Below are 14,835 nucleotides of genomic sequence, written 5' to 3' on the forward strand. Positions count from 1 at the left end.
CGTTCTACAAGAATATGTAATAAAAAATGGGGGTTCCTATTTAAAAAAGCGCAGTTGATATCCGTTTGACCTATGGCAGTGCCATCTAGCGGGCCAACCATAGCGTCATCTAGTTTCCCCCTTCAAGCTAGACAAGTTTCGTTCTTTTTAGTATTTTCGTTTGATGCTTATTTCGTGAGATATTTGGCCCGGTCACAATCAATGGATCACCCTGTATATATATTCAAGGTTTGGAGAAATCAATAGTTTTACGGTAAGTTTTCTCTCCTAACAAAGCGCATGCTGTAACTGCCTAGGCCCATTATTGTTAGTCAGCATCTGCACAGTCTTCAGCTTGCGACGTATGAGCACGCAGCCCAAGGTCCGTTATCATCACAGTTCACACTCACATGGCCAGTACAAGGCCAGAGTGTCCGTGTCATGCGTTTACAGTGGCTTCACTGCACAAATTCGTGAAGCTCACGTTCAGCGGCGTGATACTTCGTGAAATCTCTGATGCGGTGTCAACTGGTTTCCGTATCAGCACCCTGAGGAATTTATTTCACCTCGTTGCTCTCACTTATTCAGTAGTGACACCAGCCGTACATCCGACAACCATCGACAAGGTAAGTGCCGTGTTGCTTTTACGATGTTGTCGAGCACAGAAAATTCATGTTACACGAAGTATTACCATTTCTATTTATCATGCGCACACCCATGTATTGTTTTAACACACGTACATGTAACATTTTGCAGGCAGGTTTCAGATGTTTTTGAGAGTCTTTATATAAAGTTTCTGTAGTGTACTTTCCACATACTGTACATATAACATCATAAGATACAAATAGAATTACAAAATCACTTAATGTATTCATTTACTGACATGCCATGATCGTCGTTCATATACATTATAGTCTGTAACATATTGTCTTCTCTTTTTTATGTATAAGGTCATCATTTATGATTTGGTTTCAGTACATTTTGTCAGATTTCTTTTTCGTTACATTATTTGATTCCAATTATAAGAGTACACATTTTACACTCGTTTGGTTATACAAGCTTCATATAATATTCATACAATAACAGATTCTGTTTTCATTTATGGCATATGTTGACATACATTTTATTGCACTTTACAGTGACTTATTGTTGGAGCATATTTATCAATTCAAAAAGAATCAAAGAAGCAAACAATAGTCACTACAATAGATACCACGCGCCACTCAGGTTAACTTCCCACGGCCTCGCCTCTCTAGCATCTCAGCGAAGGATCTACACACTACAGGATTGTGCATTTACGCGCTCAGTTATGTCTCGTTGACACAGATTTAACTGTGATCCCAAGACAAAATAGTTTGTTGTTGCTAAGCACAACTCAAATCTGATGATACCGATTCTATCAAATACTTATTCAGTGTTTAAAAGTGCAACTCAATATTTATTTGTTATGTCCATTGTATAAAGGATAACTATTTCATGTGCTGAGTTTTACAAAGTTGTATCATCAATACAACATGTTATGTATAATGAACATAAAACAATGTTTACATAAGTAACAAACATGCAAAAAAATGTCAGTGTAATTCAGATGTTTGACGTTCTCATGGGTAGTTGACACTCACAGTAGTTCGATTTTGACCCCTTGATTATTTGGTAGTACTCAACTTTAGTTCAGTTTCATGATATGTGACGTACTGCAACTGGTTTCTTCTTCAGTCACTTTCTCACTATCACATTCATATGTATCATAAACTTTGAACTATTTTCACTTGTGGTGAGATTTCTTGTATTTATATGGTACCTAACACTCTACAAGTATTTATCTTTCAGGATGTGTCGATGCATTGTTCCCTGGAAGAAACTAATTAACACGAACTTAAAACTGAATGTTCATAGATAAGTGTATAGTGGCTTGATGGCTACTAATACTTTCTTCATATATTCATTCATGTATTCATTTACTTCAGTCTGCAGTCGTGTTATCAGAAAGCTTATTTAATGTCATGTGTGCTTCTCTACTGACCTTATAAATCTGAAGGATAAAGTGTATTAGAGGCATGGTGCGACCTCTTGTTCAGTTTGCCACTGATATTGTACTCACCTGTTTACCTTTAGCAAGACTTTTCTCGTCTATCAAACATGATTAGTGCATGCACTTTCAATACTTAAATTTGTAAATATTGTATAAATATAGATATAATGAAATGTTGTGTGGCTAGGGCCTTCCACTGGGTAGACGGTTCGCTGGGTGCAAGTCTTTCGATCTGACGCCACTTCGGCGACTTGCGCGTCGGTGGGGATGAAATGATGATGATTAGGACAACACAAAACCCAGTCCCTGAGCGGAGAAAATCTCCAACCCAGCCGGGAATCGAACCCGGGCCCTTAGGATTGACATTCCGTCGCGCTGACCACTTTTTTTTCTTTTTTTTGTTCTAGATTGTCCGTTGAATTTGTTCTAGATTGTCCGTTGAATTTGTTCGTGGCGGACGTCCGATGACGCCTGTTCAGGTTGATCGTTGATTCGTTCACTCAGTTTTTTTGTTACAGTAGGCAGCTAAACCCTCTGACCAAACAGGCTGAGCTACCGTGCCGGCTGCCACTCAGCTACTGGGGGCGGACGTAGATATCTCGTAGTGTAGTGTCCCTTTCCTGTGTATATAATTCCTTAGCTTATCTTTGTGTGTGTGTTTGTATTGTGTACATTGTTGTGGTTGTACTATAGACACTATGTTAATTTTCTATGCCTCTGTTTATTCGATAGGCTTTAAAAATGGTAGTGCAGGCCATAACTCATCGTTGGGCGCTCCAAAGCTTCCAGCTGCGCACACGATTGTGATTTGTTGACTAGCTTGCTCCCCAATATGCTGCGTTGCTCTGATACCACTTGTGTTGCGGTGAGTTATGTATTGCATTGTGCACTATTGTGCATTTCACAAGTTCATTTATTTGTTTACAACTGAGCTGTGTGCAAGGCAAAGTGTTGTATTTAGATCTGGGATATCGTCATCTCTAGACACATAAAAGTAAAATTATTCCTTGTAACAACCACTCATCGTTTACACATTTGAAATATAAGAAAAATACAAACAAAAATTTTCCTTAACAGCTGATGATGATGATGATGTCCCATACTCCTAGGAGCTAACAACATAAATTCAAGAATGTGACTTGCCAGCTGCCTAAATATAATATTATTATACATATATACAACTTAGAGGGTATCCACATATCTTCAATATATAAATGTTCTCAAGTCTTTGTGTGGGTATAGGGTGTCTTTTCCTATTTTTGTGTGTACCAATCTGTATGCTCCGAGGTAGTAGATTTTAGTAATTATGTATGATCCAGTGTATAGTAGTTGCCACTTACGGCTCAGTTTTCCAATTTTTGTGGATTTAGGATATGTTCTAAGTAACATCTTTTGTTCTATATAAAATTGTATTGTACATTTCTGCTTTCTGTCATAAATTCCTTTCCTGTTTTAGCCCAGCTTTCAAGGTTGATTACTGCTTGTCATATTTTATCGCCTAATGATAATTCCTGTATCGGTATTTTGAGCAAAGGTTTCTCCCACTTGCCTACATGTTTGCAATTGAACGTCAGCTCATTTGGTGTAAATCCAGTAGTTGTTTGGGGAAGTTTGTTAACAACATGTAAGAAAGGAGTGACATATTCAATCCACTTCGTAAGTTTATGAGGTATGTGGGTTCTTACAAACCTGTTGAATTCCTTAAACACATTTTCTGTAGTAGGTGCTTCGAGATGAAATCTGGATACTAAAATGTATTTGATGTTGTTAGAATCTACAAATTCTTTCTGTTTACATTCAACAAAATATGAGGCATTATCTGTTAATATGATTTCTGGTTCTCTTGCAAAATAATCCTCTTTAATTCGTCTTATAATTCAACTCGCTGTAATGTTCTGTACAGTGTGCAAGTTTACATATTTGTTGAAAAATATCATACAGGCCTACTATATACACTACTGGCCATTAAAATTGCAACACCAAGAAGAAATGCATATGATAAATGGGTATTCATTGGACAAATATATTATACTAGAACTGACAAGTGATTACATTTTCACGCAATTTGGGTGCGTAGATCCTGGGAAATCAGTACTCAGAACAACCACCTCCGGCCATAATAACGGCCTTGATATGCCTGGGCATTGGGTCAAACAGAGCTTGGATGGCGTGTACAGGTACAGCTGCCCATGCAACTTCAACACGATACCACAGTTCATCAAGAGTAGTGACTGGCGTTTTGTGATGAGCCAATTGTTCGGCAACCATTGACCAGACGTTTTCAATTGGTGAGAGATCTGAAGAATGTGCTGGCCAGGGCAACAGTGGAACATTTTCTGTATCCAGAAAGGCCCGTACAGGACCTGCCACATGCGGTCGTGCATTATCCTGCTTAAATGTAGTGTTTCGCAGGGATTGATTGAAGGGTAGAGCCTCGGGTCGTAACACATCTGGAATGTAACATCCACTGTTCAAAGCGCCATCAATGCGAACTAGAGGTGAGCAAGACGTGTAACCCATGGCACCCCATACCATCACGCCGGGTGATACAATGGTCTCCGAGCTGATAGTCCATGCTGCTCCAAACGTCGTCGAACTGTTCGTGCAGATGGTTGTTGTCTTGCAAAGGTCCCCATCTGTTGACTCAGGGATCGAGACGTGGCTGCACGATCAGTTACAGCCATACGAATAAGATGCCTGTCGACTGCTAGTGATTCGAGGCCATTGGGATCCAGCATGGCGTTCCGTATTACCCTCCTGAACCCACCGATTCCATATTCTGCTAACAGTCATTGGATCTCAACCAACGTGAGCAGCAATGTCGCGATACGATAAACCGCAATCGCGATAGGCTACAATTTGACATTTATCAAAGTCGGAAACGTCATGGTACGCATTCCTCCTCCTTACACGAGGAATCACAACAACGTTTCACCAAGCAACGCCGGTCAACTGCTGTTTGTGTATGAGAAATCGGTTGGAAACTTTCCTTATGTCAGCACGTTGTAGGTGTCGCCTCCGGCGCCAACCTTGTGTGATTGCTCTGGAAAGCTAATCATTTGCATATCACAGCATCTTCTTCCAGTCGGTTAAATTTCGCGTCTGTAGCACGTCGTCTTTGTTGTGTAGCAATTTTAATGGGCATTAGTGTACTTTACGCCATCCTTACCTCTAGGATAGTGTCCAACCACATCATAAAATACCTTTTCTAGAGCTTTCTAGCCAGATTGGTATGTATTTCAGTCTGCTTAGATATATTAGAATGTTTTGTTTTCTAGCAGACAATTCACTTTCTTAGAATCTGTAGTACTCTTCGTCTAAGTTTGGGGAAATAACAATATTTACCTATTTTGTTAGAGCACTTTGCAGTGTCATAATGGCCCCAAGGATTGTGGGTGTACAAGATAAAATCATTCACATATTCCTCTGGTAAACACAGGCGCCATTGTTCTTATTCCGGAAGTTTCCTATGGGACAGAACAGCTTTGTGAACAGTGAAAAACCTTTTTAAATTTTCATCAACGTTCTGCATTAGTTTTGCTCTTACCTTACTTCAGCATGTGTCTTCCTGCTGTAATTGGTCCATGTGTTTACACATGTGGACATAGTATGGTTGGAGTGCTTTCCATCAACATAGCTCTTATTTCACCTTGTAAAGGGACACCCTTTCCAAGCAATACTTTACTTCAACAGAAATTATCGATACCAAAAATAAGTGCAACTTCTTAAACAGGTTAATATAATCCATAAAAAGAAATAACTTTACTTTTTTTATTACAATCGATATGTGCTAGCTCAGTATGTACAATTAAAATTACTTTGCTTTTAAAATATTTGAAACTACGAAATATCTGGCACAATTAAATTCACATTAATAATTAATAATATTTATTATGTTTACTTCTGGATTCATTTATAGAAAATTATATAAATTGATGAAGATTCATTTGTCAAGAAAATTTATACAGCCTTTGAAATATTGTTAGTACTGCAAATGGATTGGCAGTGGCCATGCCTCTGATGTGATCGGATGTGTTTTTATTTCTGGTAATAACAATGTCATTTTCGGTTTTTAAGTGGAAATTGTATACTCAGTGTGATACAGAAAAGTGTGAGAGAATAAAATTAACTAGTCAGGCAATTCTTCAGAAGTTGTTACGTCAATTAGAAACATGTGAACCTATGATATAAAAAATTTCAGCTTCAAGAATCAACCCCTAGACGTTAAGAACTGGAGCCAACTATGAGAAAAGAAGATAAGTAAAAACATTTATTGTAAATCTTACTCTTCTCGAAGCTTATTAACAGAATTTGTTATGATGTCAGTGGCAATCAAAAACTGAGGGAGGGATAGATTACAACCTCCCTGCTCTAAAAGATCGTTAAATTCCTCTAAGCCTTGTGGTAATCAAGAAAGAGCATCAGCTGTTACGTTCAGGTTTTCTTTTATCTACACTATTTCAAAATAGAATTCTTGAAGATACATACACCACTTGGCTATCCATTGGTGTAGCAATTTACAAGTTAACAAAAGCGATAGGGACTGATGCTCACAGTATACTTTTGTGTGTTTACCCCAATGAAAATATTCAAACTTTTTAAAGGACCAAATTACAGGCAAACCCTCCAACTCCGTAACTGAATATGAACGTTGAGCATCGTATAAGATGCAGCTGGCGAAGCTGATTTCTTTACGGGGGAGTTTTGCCTCTGCTTCTACCATTTATATCCACACCTATGTGGATACTCTGCAAATCACATTAAAGTGTCTGGCAGCGAGTTCATCGAACAACCTTCATAACTCTCTATTGTTCCAATCTCGTAGAGTGTGGAAAGAATGAACACCTATATCTTTCCTTAGGAGCTCTGATTTCCCTTATTTTATCATAGTGATCGGTGTCAGTAAAATATTTTTGCATTCTGAGGAGAAAGGTGGAGATTGGAATTTCGTGAGGAGATTCCGTCGCAACGAAAAATGCCTTTCTTTTAATGATGTCCAGCCCAAATCTTGTATCATTTCTGTGACACTCTCTCCCATATTTCGTGATAATACAAAACGTGCTGCCTTTCTTTGAACTTTTTTCGATGTACTCCATAGGTCCTATCTGGTACGTGCAGCAGTATACTAAAAGAGGACAGACAAGTGTAGTGTAGGCAGTCTCCTTAGTAGATCTGTTACATTTTCTAAGTGTCCTGCCAATAAAACGCAGTCTCTGCTTAGCCTTCCCCACAACATTTTCTATGTGTTCCTTCCAATTTAAGTTGTTCGTAATTGTAATACCTTGGTATTTAGTTGAATTTGCGGCTTTTAGATTAAACTGATTTATCATGTAACCGAAGTTTAGCGAATTCCTTTTAGCACTCATGTGAATGACCACACACTTTTCGTTACTTAGGATCAACTGCCAATTTTTGTACCATTCAAATATCTTTTCAAAATCGTTCTGCAATTTATTTTGATCTTCTGATGACGTCATTAGTCGATGAACGACAGCGTCATCTGCAAACAGCCTAAGATGGCTGCTTAGATTGTCTCCCAAATCGGTTATATAGGCAAAGGGCCTATAACACAACCTTGGGAAACGCCAGAAATCACTTCCGTTTTACTCCATGACTTTCCGTCAATTACTACGAACTGTGACCTCTCTGACAGGAAATAACAAATCCAGTCACTTTAACTCTGATGATATATAAGCACGCAATTTCACTACAAGCCACTTGTGTGGTACAGTGTCAAAAGCCTTCCAGAAATCCAGAAATGCGGAATCTATCTGAAATCCTTTGTCAATAGCACTCAACACTTCATGTAAATAAAGAGCTAGTTGTGTTTCACAGGAATGATATTTTCTAAACCCATGTTGACTGTGTGTCAATATATAGTTTCCTTCGTGGTAGTTCATAGTGTTTGAACACAAGACATGTTTCAAAACGGCGCTGAATATCGACATTATCGATATGGGACTTTAATTTAGTGGATTACTCCTACCACCTTTCTTGAATATTGGTATGATCTGTGCTACTTTCCAGTCTTTGGGTACGGATCTTTCGTCAAACGAACGGTTGTATATGATTATTAAGTATGGAGCAATGCATCAGCATACTCCGAAAGGAATCTAATTGGTACACAGTCTGGATCAAAAGACTTGCATTTATTAAGTGATTTAAGTTGCTTCACTTCTCCGAGGGTATTTACTTCTACGTTACTCATGTTGGCAGCTATTTTCGATTCGAATTCTGGAATATTTACTTCGTATTTTTTTGTGAAGGCATTTCAGAAGGCTGTGATTAGTAGCTCTGCTTTGGCAGCACTGTCTTCGATGGTATCTCCTTTGCTATTGCGCAGAGAAAGTATTGATTGTTTCTTGCCGCTAACATAGTTCACATACGACCAGAATCTCTTTGCATTTTCTGCCAGGTTTCGAGAGAAAGTTTTTTTGTGGAAACTATTATAGGCATCTCACATTGAAGTCCGCGCTAAATTTCGAGTTCCTGTAAAAGATCGCCAATCTTGGGGATTTTGTGTCTGTTTAAATTTATCTTGTTTGTTTCGTTATTTCTGCAACAGTGTTCTAACCTGTTTTGTGTACCAAGGAGAGTCAGCTCCGTCGTTTGTTAATTTATTCGGTATAAATCTATGCTATTTTTTTTGAATTCGAATCACATCTGGTCCACACTTATATTATTAATTTAGAATGAGTGGAGATTGTCTCTCAGGAAAGTGTCAAGTGAATTTTTTATTTGCTTTTTTGAATAGGTATATTTTTCGCTTATTTTTGGAGGATTTGGGGATTACAATATTCAGTCTCGCTAAGACAACCCTGTGTTCACTAATCCCTTAATCGATGCTTGTTATTAACTCAGGATTATTTGTTGCTAAGAGGACAAGTGTGTTTTCACAACTGTTTACTATTCGTGTGGGCTTATGAACTAACTGCTGGAAATAATTTTCAGAGAACGCATTTAGCACAATTTCGGATGATATTTTATGCATACCCCGGAATTAAACATGTATTTTCGCCAACAGATCAAGGGTAAATTAAAGTCACCACCAACTATAATTGTATGAGTCGGATACGTGTTTGAAATCAAACTAAAGTTTTCTTTGAACCTTCCAGCAACTGTATCATCTGAATTGGGAGGTCGATAAAGGAATTCTATCATCATCTTATTTCGGTTGCCATCAATAACCTGTGCCCATACTAACTCACAGGAAGTATCTACTTCAATTTCGTAACAAGTTAAACTGCTTCTAGAAGCAACAAACATGCCACTGCCAACCGTGTTTAGCCTGTCCTCTTGGAACACCATTAGGTTTCTCGCAAAAAATTCGGCTGAACTTATATCCGGCTTTAGTCAGCTTTCAGTGCCTATAACGATTTGAACATCACTGCTTTCTATTAGCGCTTGGAGCTCTGGTACTTTCTCAACCCAGCTACGACAATTTACAAGTGTTATACCAGTGGTTCCTGTATCTACGTTCTTTCTGTGTTCAGTCTGCACCATTTGTGACTGAAGCCCTTGTGTTTTCCCGAGGCCCTCTAACCTAAAAAACCGCCCAGTCCACGCCACACAGCCCCAGTTACCTGTGTAGCCACCTCCTGTATATAGTGGACACCTGGCCTATTCAGCGGAACCCAAAACCTAACCACCCTTGGTGCAAGTCGAGGAATCTGCAGCCTACACAGTCGCAGAACCATCTGAGCCTCTGATTCAGACCCTCCACTCAGCTCTGTACCAGAGGTCCGCAATCGGTCTTGTCGACTATGTTGCAAATCGTCAGCTCCGCTTTCATCTTGCAAGCAAGACTGGCAGCCTTTACCACTTCTGTTAGCCGCTCGAAACCAGAGAGAATCTCTTCTAATCCAGTGACACACATCATTAGTACCGACGTGAACAACCACCAGCAGTTGGCTGCACCCTGTGCCCTTCATGGCATCCGGGAAGACCCTTTCCATATCTGGAATGACTTCACCTGGTATGCACATGGAGTGCACATTAGTTTTCTTTGCCTTCTTATCAGCAAAGTCCCTAAGGGGCCCCATAATGCACCTAATGTTGGAGCTTCCAGCTATCAGTAATCACACCTTCTGAGAATGCCTGGATCTTGCAGGCTGAGTGGTTTTCTCTGAAACAGGACTGGCGACAGCATCTGGCTCAGCGATAGTGTCAGCCACAGACAGTACCAGGAACCTGTCTGTCAGACAAACCAGGGAGGCCTTACGTGCAGCTGCCTGGGAAGTCTTTCGCCACCTCCTTCGCACCGGGGCGACCTCCCGCTCGACCACAGGTGAGGGGTCAACCTCAGTGTGAGCAGTAAGTGGGCTGGCCACCGATGAGGAGCAATTGGAGGACTCTGATGTGCTGGACGTCTGTTGGATCCCCACAACAGTGGTGCCCATCCACTGCAGCCTCAAGCTGTGTAACTGAACCCATCACAGCCTGAAGCTGAGAGTGAAGTGTCACCAACTCGGCTCACATCCACATGCAACAATCACAGTCCCTGTCCATACTAAAGACTGTGGAAAACTAAACTATGTAGATAAACAGACTATCGGAATGTGCTGCATAATTCTACTGTAAACCCTGACGAAAACGAAAGAACTGTATCTAATAATACGCAGATATTCAAACGTAACTGCAGAAGCACTCGGAGAAACTAAATAATTCACCCCAGATTAGGAACTTGTAATATATCACAAAATCGGTTTACTTTCCGACGCAAACGGAAACGCGAGAACTGTTGCTTTTAGATATTAAATTTACACACAGAAACTCCAGAAACTAAACTGTTAAGGCATATAGATGATATAGTAAAATTCGCTCCTGGTTAGGAACTCGTAAATGTCACAAAAGCAGTTACTTCCCTGTTGCTGCGTCTGTGTCGGTCGGCTACTACAGCCTGACTTTTTAAAGAGGCATGCTCGCGAACCTTGGCAGTATATTTCCGAATTTCTTCATGTAGTTTTATTTACCAATAAGAGGACCAGATATCGATTATAGCAAGAAATTTAGCATTATGGAATTTCATAAGCTGTTCCTCTAAATTGTCTGGATGTGTTCGTACTGGTACAATGATCTTATTAATGTTACGTGCATCAAGGACCAAGCACACCTTGCCAACTAGTTTACTCAAGGCCAAAATAGGATTGCAATAAGGGGTAAATGATGATTTTATTATGCCCTGTTCAAGCATCCTGTTAACCTCTTTCCTTATTTGTTCTTGAGACAAGCACTTTGATTCACTTACCTTTTCAGCACATCTACTGGAGATACTGGGTTCATCCTGAATCTGGTTTTATTCAAATATTTTTCTAATTAGCCCCTTAAGCTTCCTTGTTTTCTATTGAATGGAGCTGGGTTGAATACTTCATGTCTGAGCCTCTGTTGAATGGCCCGAGACCAATATTTATCCAGAAAGACTCTCTTAAACTGTTCATAGTAGCGTCAACATTCCGCCACATCCATAACCCATAGCAGAACATCACCCTGTGTATATCTAACACCAAATCTAATTTTCCGGGCTTTGGTCCAGGTATGAGGTAAAACATTCGAAATGCTCTGACAAGGACTATGGGGTTTGTTCTTTTCCCTTCAGAGGAAAATACCAGAAATTGTCGATGCCTAAGTAATCCTTCATCTATAAGTAATGTTGGCAAACACACTGCACTGTCAGTGACAGGTGTACTTGCTTGTGGGGTAGCACATGGCAACTGCACTTGCTCGATAAGTACAGCTGCCGGCAAATGTTGTATTCTGCAACCTTCATTATTTTCCTTTGACGGGATAGCCATGTATTGTGGGTAACCAATAAAAGTATTTAACTTCTCTGAAAGCATGGGTTTGTTTTCTGTCAAAAGTTGTTTTGGCATGTCAGTAGTTTTAGTAATACTGCCTCATAACCTTTCCTCTGCTTCCTTAAAACCTGAATCTGTTTTAGCTAGAAATTGACTTTCCTTCTCTTTTAGAAATTTTTCTACTGTATCTACATAAATCTTATACTCTGACACTACCTTTTCAGCAAGGGTGCTGCCATTATCAAGTATCCCAGCTTCACCTTTTTCAGTTGTTTCCTTTAAATCTGCACATATCTTATCTCTCTGATTCTTGACAAATGTTAACTCTAAACTTACCTGGTCCACTCTTAGACTTAAGTTTTGTACTTCTGTAGGTAAGTTTTTTGCACACATCTTACAGCTTGCTGACTGCATCTGTCACATTTTGTTCCAATCCATCCAGTTGGGATTGCCTCTCCAGCATTTGAGAAGGTTTTGTGTGTGTGTGCGAGTGTATACCCGTCCTTTTTTCCCCCTAAGGTAAGTCTTTCTGCTCCCGGGACTGGAATGACTCCTTACCCTCTCCCTTAAAACCCACATCCTTTCATCTTTCCCTCTCCTTCCCTCTTTCCTGATGAGGCAACAGTTTGTTGCGAAAGCTTGAATTTTGTGTGTATGTTTGTGTTCGTTTGTGTGTCTGTCGACCTGCCAGCACTTTCATTTGGTAAGTCACATCATCTTTGTTTTTAGATATATTTTTCCTACGTGGAATGTTTCCCTCTATTATAACTATATATATATATATATATATATATATATATATTTTTTTTTTATTTATTTATTTATTTATTTATGCAAGGAAATAATAAATAAGGTGAAAACTTCAAAATTCTTAGGTACGCAATTGGGGCCATCCATAAATTACGTCACACTGTAAGAGAAAGCGATGGGCTCAATAAGGTGTGAAGTTATGTAACAATAGGGGCAAGAGTCACTAGCTTCGTGATGTTGGATGTATATATCTAAAGTATTACAACTGTGAACTTCAACTCCAGCAAGAAAACTTTATACAATCTCCAAATCTACCAATATTATTAAATAAAGCTTAAAATGTTTGTATCACTTTTTGGCATGTGGCAGCTGTGCTAGTTCACACTCACTGTACCTACCCCATCAGCCTCTTTTGACACACACTGAAAGGTCACCCTTCAGGGATTTATACATCTACAGCTACATGGATACTCTGCAAATCACATGTATGTGCCTGGCAGAGGGTTCATCGAACCATCATCACAGTAATTCTTTATTATTCCAATCTCCAACAGTGCATGGAAAAAACGAACACCTATATCTTTCCATGTGATCTCTGATTTTTCTTATTTTATTGTGATGATAGTTTCTCCCTATGTAGATTGGCGTCAATAAAATATTTTCGCATTTGGAAGAGAAAGTTCTTGATTGAAATTTTCGTGAGAAGATTCCGCTGCATCGAAAAACGCCTTTGTTTTAATGATGTCCACCCCAAATCCTGTATCTCATCAGTGACAGTCTCTTTGCTATTTCGCGACAGTACAAAATGTGCTGCTCTTCTTTGAACTTTCTAGACGTACTCCATTAATCCCATCTGTAAGGATACCAGACTGCGCGGCAGTACTCCAAAGGAGGACGCATCTTCAATGCGCCGTTTACCATTGCGTTAAATTGGCTTCTGCACAGTTCAGAACACAACAGCAGAAATTGGCTCGCTGGACACCCAAAGAATCATGGTAGTGTCATGGTAGATGCATCTATCGGATTTCTCGGAAGTTGAGCGTCCCCATTTCTGTTGGCCCTAGATTCGTACGAGATACAATGGCAAAGACGTGAATGCGTTGGACACAGGTATTCTCCTAGTTTCCGTGGTTTCTGACATGGTGAAAGCTGTTAGAGTTGCGGCGAGCGAACAGCTGCAACTATTTTCGATCGATCAGAGGAAACTCCACTGACTGGTTCCAAAGCCTTTAATAATCCTCCACCAAAGAGATCAACGCGCGCATGTGCAGAGCATTTTGTGTTAAGTCTTGTAGGTTTCTCATCGCAGATAAGAAGTTCTAGGTTCCTGCTACCCTATTAAAGGAACTGTGTGTCTCAAACTTGTGAAAAATTAATATATTCTAGTTTAATTTTATTTCCTCGAGAGATTTTTCTGTAGAAATGCTTTGCATATATAAAGCCTGGGATATCATAAGTAAAAGGATCTCTATGTACTGTAATGTCATTTTCAAAGTGAATAATTTTTTTTCTCTTCCATACAAGGATCTGCTCACAAGAGCCGATAATTGGGAGTCACATACTATTTCATTGCTATAAATGACAGGCGCACATTAAGTTGCATCACTTTACGGGGGATGTTGCATATATATAGATAAACATGCTATGGTGTCACACATACATTACTGAAATCAAGCTAATACCATATTCTTAACCAGTGGACACATTGTGGCCCCACTCTACCAGCTAAACCAACAATAATTTTTCTTCAGATTAGATAATTTCCGGCATTTGTAATGTTAGGGCATATATTACATTGTTGTTTATTAACAGTGGTACTAATTATCTGCAATGTATTGTTGATCAGCAACAAAATTTGTGTTACAAAAATCAGTGAGAGAAGCTGATCAAATTTTTTCATCATATGCATGTAATCGAAATGTAAAGGAAAACAGGATGTTGATGAGGGAAGTATTGTCAAGAATAAGTATAAACGTAGTTTGTATCACTGGTTCTCCAAGAGGTGCGGATCACAAGTGGGAAGGAAACATTTAACGCAGTTTCATTTATCATAATCGACGTTTTTGGAAATCGTGGCACTCTCATTCATTCTTTATTTAACTGCAGTAATGATGTACGGCACCATTTTCGTAATTTTTTATGTTTCGCAGGGCGCATTTCGAGATTTCTCATCGTCATGACCAAATACGTACATTAGTGTATGTTTGTGCTGTGCTGCCTCTCTTGCACTGTAGCCATCTTCTTGTGGTTATAATATGTTGCGCTTTCTCCATTACGCAG

At 39.4% G+C, this 14,835-nt stretch overlaps 1 protein-coding gene across 5 annotated transcripts in view; it reads left to right on the forward strand.

Moving 5' to 3' along the window:
- Positions 1-453: 453 nt before the first annotated feature.
- The window catches only part of LOC126188253 (alpha-L-iduronidase), a 252,380-nt gene continuing 237,998 nt past the window's right edge, over positions 454-14,835 (forward strand). The window contains exons 1-2 of one of the 5 annotated variants that reach the window (XM_049929815.1): positions 455-605; positions 2,744-2,876. The gene's annotated coding sequence lies outside the window, so the exon portion shown is untranslated. Of the gene's footprint in view, positions 606-2,743; positions 2,877-3,646; positions 3,668-10,243; positions 10,299-14,835 lie in introns of those variants that run through there. The other 4 variants (XM_049929820.1, XM_049929813.1, XM_049929818.1 and 1 more) reach the window with 4 other exon arrangements.

Source organism: Schistocerca cancellata, chromosome 5 (genome assembly GCF_023864275.1).
Source record: "Schistocerca cancellata isolate TAMUIC-IGC-003103 chromosome 5, iqSchCanc2.1, whole genome shotgun sequence".
NCBI lineage: Eukaryota > Metazoa > Arthropoda > Insecta > Orthoptera > Acrididae > Schistocerca > Schistocerca cancellata.